This window comes from Amphiprion ocellaris, chromosome 14 (genome assembly GCF_022539595.1).
Source record: "Amphiprion ocellaris isolate individual 3 ecotype Okinawa chromosome 14, ASM2253959v1, whole genome shotgun sequence".
NCBI lineage: Eukaryota > Metazoa > Chordata > Actinopteri > Pomacentridae > Amphiprion > Amphiprion ocellaris.
In genome coordinates this window covers 8,280,505-8,289,289 of record NC_072779.1, presented here as the reverse complement: position 1 = coordinate 8,289,289, position 8,785 = coordinate 8,280,505, and the positions used below count along the sequence as shown (strand labels likewise).

The 8,785-nt window shown below is 38.5% G+C and overlaps 1 long non-coding RNA gene across 1 annotated transcript; it reads left to right on the top strand.

Moving 5' to 3' along the window:
- The first annotated feature begins 615 nt into the window (after nt 1-615).
- On the top strand, nt 616-3,026 carry LOC129350542 (uncharacterized). Its single transcript, XR_008603978.1, has 3 exons — nt 616-755; nt 1,051-1,181; nt 2,973-3,026. It is a non-coding gene; the product is annotated as an uncharacterized LOC129350542 (long non-coding RNA).
- Nucleotides 3,027-8,785: the final 5,759 nt, after the last annotated feature.

The window sequence follows — 8,785 nt, the reverse complement described above, 5'->3', positions numbered from 1 at the left end:
GGACCACATTCTGTTCAGAGCTTCAGCTTGAAATCATCTTAAAAAGTGCCTTTTTCACTGATCATCGGCTTTGAAAGTAGCATCACGTGTGTCAGACTCTCAGCTGAGGGAATACAGAGGCGATAAGAACCGCAGCGTTTAATGATGCTACCGGACGAAACCGTGCAGTTACGGTAACGCTCACTATACGTTCCCAAGGGAACCTGTAGCCTCAGTGATAACAATCTAATTTGTATTACTTTGCAGGTTGTTGTTGCTCTGATTGAACTACATGAATGTGTCTGAAGTGTCCTCTGGACATTTGTCCTTCAATAAAATCACAGAAACCAATTAAACCATCATGTTAACATTTTCTCTAACATATTCCACTTCGATTTGACAAAGGCTAAAGTGATTTCACAGGACAGTGTCAGAGCTTGAGTATAATGTTTAAATCAGCTCTACAATGTGCAGCTGTCACCAGAAATAAACAGGAGGCATTGAGAGTGCACCGAGTGGTAAAATAAATGTATTAATTTACACTGTATTTGCAGAAACATGTTGCTTTTTTGCAACATAATAGCAGGGACATGGGGCAATATGTGATTTGGAATTATAGATCCAGAATCTGGAAAATCTACTGCTTGGTAAGGCTACTTGTTAATTAATTTTGTTGTCCTGTGGTTTAGAGGTCAGCTATGGATACTCGGCTGCGAGAATTTTTGATGGAGCGCAAACTTGAAGAAGATGTGATCCAGAAACTTGAAGATGAGAATGTAAGCCACTGCACCTGCCGTCTTTGCTTGCCTTGTGTGTGTGTGTGTGTGTGTGTGTGTGTGTGTGTGTGTGTGTGTGTGTGTGTGTGTGTGTGTGTGTGGGTGTGTGTGTGTGTGGGTGTGTGGGTGTGTGTGTTGTGTATTTTTTTCCAAACAGAAGATTAATATTTACTGAAAGTTTGCGTAGAACATGGTCACACCAGAACAGATAGGCTCAATGCACAAATCCAGATGCACAATCTTAAAATGTTATATGTTTTAATTTTTAATGTAATCAAATACAACTGTCTTGCAGCTGTCTTTACATGTGGTTAAATCATCAGTCAGTGGAACAAGACAGTCTTCTGCACCCCAAAGGTGAGGGACCATGTACATGACATCAGGTATTCCACTGGGCACGTTGGTGTTCTTAGACAGCCTTATACGGTGAGTATTCCAAACACCCGGATGTCATTTAATACCTCCTGTTGAAGAAACAACAACAATTCAGTCCCAGCTGGCATGCAGTGCATTTTTAAACAATGATTAGGGCCTATAATAAGTGAAATATAGTCCTCTTTCTTCTCTGCTTTTGCAGTGAGTAAGAAAAACAAAAGTTTGTGTTAAGCAAATAAAAGTAGCTTAAATTACATTGTGATGTATCTTACTTTCACAACAGTCTAAAGATCAATACATCACGCAGATTAAATAAACTCACAGTGGCTTAAATCTCTAAGATTACATGAAGGTAATGTAGAGTTGATGGTACAGTTCCTGGATTTCTTGCTGTGATCATGATATAGGCTATTTACCTGAATGATTGGCATGAAACAGAACTGTGACAGAGCTTTGTCAATGAAATCCCCAGCGAAGAATCCCTCATCCTTCAGTTCTGCCAGAAGCGTGATCCAGGGTTCGATTCCTTCTTTTCTCATCACTCACCCCCAGCTCTCAATTCTCTGGTTCGTGGTACTTGCTTCTGTGACGTAGCTTCTCTCCACTGCTCTGTCATCCACGTCATTTCTCCCGTAAAACTGCTGAAGGTCTCTGACCACCACATTGTCAGTGCCCATGTCAGTTCGTACGAGCCTTGGGCAGCCCCCACAGCGCTCCACTGCTTCCATGAAGTACCCCCCGATAACTTTCAGGTCGCTGTTAGTGAAGGCGGCCCGCAGCCAAATGATGTTGCGTGAAAACCCGTCGATGCAGCCATTAATACATATCCCATATGGCTTCAGTTTGCATATGAGTCAATGTGCCACACAAAGTTGGGTCCTGAGCAAAATATTGCCTCCTTCTGAGACGTCTGGTCTGGCGAACTTGGGAACTGATGGGGTCCAGTAGAGAGAGGAGGATCCTGACGTCTTCTTTTCTGATAGAAATACCGTGTTGTTTGCACTTTGTAAACATCCACGGTAACCGTGATCCTTTCCAGGGCCTTGCAGTTGGTCAACAATGAAATCTATTCCGGCATCCAAGTCGTGCCTACGCTGGTAAAGCAACCTGGCTGTCAATTAGTGTTGCCACCTTTCAGAAATGAAAATAAAGGACGCCCACCACGGCTCCTTAGGGCCACAGTTCAGTAAAATCGGAAAGATATTCACAGATTCAGAATTCCACCATCAATAACTCATTATAAACGATGCCTGTTTTCCATGGTTGTAAGGTAGACAATGTGCTACACAGCCTAGTTTTATCAACAGTAGCTGTCTTTCAAGCTGCAGAAATAACATTGGTGTCAACAGGAGCCAGTTGAAGGCTGCAGTGATTTTGGTGACACTACAGTGTATCAGAGAGAAGCTATTGAATATTTGTGTCTCTCTTTGCTGTTGCAGCAGTTTTGCAATTTGCACACGGTTCCTGTTCACTCTATAGACATCAATGTTATTCCTGTAGCTTGAAAGACAGCTACTTTTGATAAAACTGGGCTTGTAGCACATTGTCTACCTTACAACAATGGGAAAGAGGCATCGTTTATGTTTTGACCAGTGTTGCCAACTCCTCAGTAAGGAAAGTAGCTATTGGCTGTCCTAAAAGTCACTAGAAGTCGCTAAATGATGTCATCGCCTAAGTTGCATAATTTCCCATTTGCATGTAATTGTAATCAACGTTGTGGGAGAGACAAAAAGTGAGTTTAAAATACCCAAAATGTGTTTCTGAACTAGAGGCTAAATGCAGTGATTTATTTTAGTGTGACAGTGACGAAACATTTTCATTTCCATCCTGCTCTGTAAGCAGGACGGGATCTGCAGAGACTTTGATTCATCTGCCGTCTGGACATGGAGTGATGTGGTCTCCTCTAATCAGACAGTGGGATGCTGCAGGTCACTAGACTGACCGGCTGTGCTTTGAAGAGGAGGAGCTCACAGCGCCACCTGCTGCTTGTTGAGGACAGTAACTGCAGAACGATCCCAGCTTTCATGTCAGACGGGCGGATCCAGATTAATTTTAGTGGGGAGGGGGGGCACAGGGGGATACAACAGATATTTTGGGCGGGTTGTAAGAAAAAATGAAAGCTGCTACCGACCTCTCGCTTTTACAAAGTTTTTTTCATGGTTTTTTTTTTTGGCTCTTTAGCCCAATAGGAAAGCTGTATATGACCTTTTCATTTTGGACTGTTAACATTCAAATTATGATGGACTTGTTTCCTTGTTTATGTGAATTACAACATCATTAGCTGCAACATCTGCCTGTTCTGTAAAACTGGTAGCTCAACGACAGCATCCTGAGGGCAATTAAGTGACAAATATTGTGCAAGAACAGCACTATTACAATCCTGACAATTTCCACTTCTTAGAATGTTTACTGCCAATTATCACACATAAAACAAGAAATAATATTCTGTACTAATACTTCTGTACTAGCCAATACACAGTGAATAAATATTATCTGAAAGTCGGGTTATTGTTGTTTATCAGCACAATACAAAAAGATTCATGTTAGAAATATTCCAGTTAAGACTCTAGAATATCATGATTTATGTAAATTTACCTCAATAATATGAATGTTCAGGTTAAGATTGTGCAGTGATATTTATTATGTAAGTTTAGCTGATTAAAGTTTATTATTTAAATTGACATCATTATTATAATATTTAGGGTCAGACTCTACAGTATTGAGATTAAGAAATCAAATATTCTATAAAATGTAAATACACTGAACTCATTTGGATATATTTAAGTGAGACTCTACAATATTATTTATGACACAAATCTATCTAAATCAACATTTTAATCATTTTTTACTCCAAACATTTACTGGACTGATTTAAATATTAAAATCACTCCTTTCTAATCCTCTGCTGTACGTTCAAACCTGAGGCCTTAAATAGAAACACACAAGTATCTGATTGAAGGAACTTCTGCAGAGTCCTGGTTCCAGAACATGATGATAGAATTATAGACAAACTTTAACAAAAGCTGCCTGAGAGTTTACAGGTTTTTATGTTAGATTTCTTCAGTAATTTAATGAGAGTTATCAGCAAAAATCAAGTGTTCATTTGATGAACTTCATTTCCTAAAACATCCAGAATTGGAGCTCATATCTTTGGCAGCTGTAAAGTTTCTGCTCCTTCAAAGTTCACAACACAATGAATGAATTCCTAAAACACTCTCAATGCTGGAGAGCGTTTGATGCTGAAGCAGTGACCAGTTTTTCTGTTTCTTCTCTGGAGATGCACAATGAGGGACGTCTGCAGAGACTGAGAAAGAGTCTCACCACATCCTGACATGAGGAAAAAGACTTTATTGAAGACTACAATGAGAAAAACTATCAGACAGCAGACGGCTGCATTCAAGGTGAGCTCTGAACATTTGATCTGGAACAGGAATTCAATAACGGCAGCATGAGCTTCATTTCAGTCTGTAGCTGCTGAATTCATGGATGAATCATCTGGCACTAGAGAGGAAGACCATCAAACATCCACGTCAGCTGATGGAGGTCCAAGAGTCTCACCAAACAAACAACCTACAGAGTGAAGACCTCCAATCTGATTGGACGGCCTCCTATTCAGCCACATGTGTGAACAAATGCCTCTAAGTTGATTTGTTTTCTAAAATAAATCTAGTTTGAGTCCTAATCTATGCCTGTGTGTTTGCTTCTTTACACTGCTGTTAACAGTTTAGGCTGTTAGATTGTTCCAGATAAGACAAGTACAAGATTCTTCAGAGCCGTTCTACCACGAGCCTGACAGGAAGAACTCCAACAGCTACTGAATGTTCCTGTGGTTCCCTCAAGGCTACAGGAGGAGTCCTACGAGGACGAGCCGGTCCACCTGATGGTGGCCAGTCGCTGCGGTTCAAAGCCAACACCGACTACGTGGACTTCTACTGGACCACACAGGAGGCCTTCAAACCGGACCAACAAGTTCAGCGACTCCCCGACTCGTGGGTCTGAGGACGCCGCCGAGCCTCGGTCCAGCCGGCCTCCTGTCTGTGGGTGTTTGAGTGCTGAGAGGTTTGTGGATGCATGTGAACGTTCTGTGTTGAAACAGCAGCTTTGGACTCAGTAACGCCGGGAAAAACCAAGAGCTCCTTTATTTGTGACTTCCACTAAAAAAACTGATGAAAATAAGTTTGCCAGGGTTCTGACTGATAACAGATTATTAAATAATGAAAATAATCGTTTAAATATTCCTTTAAACAATCCTTTTAGGTCTACATTTCCTTTACACTGACTTCTTGGTATATGTACAAGTATTTTGGGTGGAATATACCATTAAGCCCAATGTTCAAGGGTTCTTCTGGGAATATACCATTAAACCAACCTTTTAGGTAAATGTTCCAGGATGTTGGGTAGAATATACCATCAGATCAACCTTTTAGGTCTACATTGGAAGATTTTAGAGTAGAATATTACTCCAAACCATCCTTTAGGTCTACATTTAAGGTGGAATACTCCTTTACACCAAGATTTTTTGGTCTACATTGAAGGATTTTAGGTGGAATATTCCTTTGAACGAACTTTTTAAGTTTATGTTCAAGGATGTTGGGTGGAATATACCATCAGACCAACCTCCAAGGTCTACAGTAGTGAATTTTAGGTGGAATATACCATTAAACTCACCTTTTAGGTCTACATTGGAGGATTTTAGGTGGAATTTTCTTCCAAACCATCTTTTAGTCTACATTTAAGGATGTTTAGGATGGTATATTCTTCCAAACCAACTTCTCAGGTCTACATTTCAGGTGGAATATTCCTCCATACTAACTTTTTTGGTCTACATTGAAGGATTTTTTCTAAACCACCCTTTCGGGTCTATATTTGAGGTTTTAGGTGGAATATTCCTTTTAACCAGCCCCTCAGGTCTCTTTGAGGATTTTGGATGGAATACTCGGTTAAACCAACATTTTAGGTGCATGTCCAAGGATTTTTGGTGGAATGTTCCTTTAAGGTGGATGTTTGAGGACCTTGTAGGTGGAATACTTCCACCAACCTTTTAGGTCAACATTCAAAGATTTAAGGTGGAATATTCCTTTAAACCAACCTAAATTTCATGTTTTGATCATTATCAAGTGAGAAACCTCAATCCAGACTCCTCATAATGACGTTTGAGATTTATGCTGCTGTTATTTGTTTAGTCCAGACTAAATGACAGAAATCCACAACTGTAATTTTATTTCAGGACTCGGTTATTAAATGTCAAAACAATCCATGTGACTCTAAAAACTCAACAGCTTTACAAACTCTAAGATTAAACTCTCCACAAGGATCCAAAATAAGTTGGACTTCTACATGAGAGCTTTAATTATTCTTCATCTACTTCCTGAAAAGTTTGGTCAATAAAAAAGACAAAAACTAATATTTTCAGCTGAACTAAAGACAGACTTTGTGATTTTTCTGCTCACATGTTGTGTTGTTGTAAACTTCCTCTTTCAAATAAATAGCCTCCTAACCCCCTGGAAACCAGCGTTTGTCCTGTTTTTGTGTTGCTCCTCGGCGACCCTAGACAGCCGGGTCGTAATGTTTTTTGAGCAACACACCATACTATGACGTTTTTACAATGATGGTTCTACTATGGAACCAGTTTGACATGTTCAGGTGTTCTTTGTGTGAAAACTCAGAGATTTCAGGTATCAGAAGGTGGTTTTCAACTTTCTTTGTTAACTTTCTGCTTCAACTTTAAACTAAATTTCCTTCACTAAGCCCAGCCCTCTGGACTTCCAGGAAGCTGTGTTCCTATTGGCTGTCCAGGTGGCTGCTTGGTGTTATCAGGAACACCTGAGCAGCTCAGTGTCTTCCTGCTTTATTTAGCTGCAGACAAACATTTCCTCTGCTTCTCTTCACCACTGAACCGGGTTTGGCTCCGTTGCTTTAGTTTGTTCTTTAGGCGTTGGCTTGCAGCTTCCAGCAGTAAAATCGTCTTTAATGTGTTTCTTGGTGTGTTTTAGGGCTTTGTACTGGATAGTTGTCTTGGTAAATGTGGTTCTTTAGCCACAGTTAGCACATGGTGCTAATGTGTGCAGTGATTAGTGGATTTGGTGCAGCTGAGTTGTGTCTTTATCTTGGCTGTAGTGAGTCTTCAGAGGTTTTTGGTCAGACACATTCTGTATTCTTGTTTGTGAACCAACGTTGGTTGTCCAGAAGGTAAGAGTTCCTGTCCTGATTCTCTGTTCTCAGAGGTTCTCTGGTAGGCTGCAGGAGACTTTAGCGTTTGGGTTGTGCTAGTTTGGTTTTTGTACGGTTTCATTTGGACGACTATCTTGAGGCCCCTCCATGTGGTTTAGTGAGGTTTTCTGGAACAGTTCTACAAAGCAACCTGCAGCAGAAGAGACTTTGAGAGTTTTTAGGAAGTTCTGGAGACCAGACTTTAGAGCAGCAGAAACATTTGTCAGCAGTTTGAGCAGGAGAAGGTGAGCTTCAGAGTAGAAATGAGACAGAAACCTTCTTGACCCGTGTGGTGAGGTCCTGTACCAAGAGTTTGAGCAGGTTGTGAAGAGTCTGTAGTTCTTTGGTCTGAAAGCACAAGAAGAGTCGACTCATTAAAGGAGAAAACAGGAGATATTGTTGGTTCTTCTGTCGCTCTGCAGTTTCCTTAGACTGAATATCAAGTTTATATTTTAAATGATTTCCCATGTGAGCCCAAGAAGACTTCAATAAACTCCCTCCATCCCCTGGACACAACATATTTTATTACCATGTTAAATCTTTTTTTTGTTTGTTTTTGAGTTTTAATCATAGTTTTAGCATAGTTTTTTCTCTTTGCTTGTTTAGTTTTGTCATCTGTGTGAAAGGTGGTAAACAAATAAAGTTGAATTGATAAACTGAATAATTGACTAACTCATGATTGTGACAACAGAAGTATTTTCATTGTGATTTAAGGGTTTATTTTTAAGGTTGGGTTTAAAATCTTGACAGAAAAAAAGATTAAAGAAATAAACTACAGTAAAAAAGCAATTAAATCAAAGTAAAAAAACATTTAATATAATAAAACTTTTAAAAAGATAATTAAACATTAAATACAATTAAATTATATTAGACAAAATATTTAGTCAGATAATTAAACAGAAGATACAAAGCATGTAATTATGAAATTAAACAAAAATTTTTAAACAAAAATATTAAACATTAAAGATAAATATTTTAGATAATTGAACATTTAAAAAATACAATTAAACAAGAATATTACACATTTAGAAAAATATAAAACATTTAATTAGATTATTAAATCTTTAAAAGTCAAAACATTTAATTAAAAAATTAAATGCTTAATTAGAAAATTAAATCTTAAAGACAATAAAACTTTAAATAGGAATTAAACAGAAAATACAATGAAGCATTAAAAAAGAAAATTAAACATTGAAAGGTGGTAAAACATTTAAAAAGAAAAACCTTAACAAAAATTTAATTAAAAAATTAAACATTGTGAAAGAAAAGGAAATTTTTCAAACAAGCCGATAAAACATTTGAAAAAACAATTCAAACATTAAAAAGACAAAACATTTCGAAATCAGATCAGACATTAGAAAAGAATAAAAGGTGAGAAAAGAGCAAAACTAAACATATAAGAAGAATCAAACTAAAGATAAAACCTTTGAAAGGGCACCAGTTAA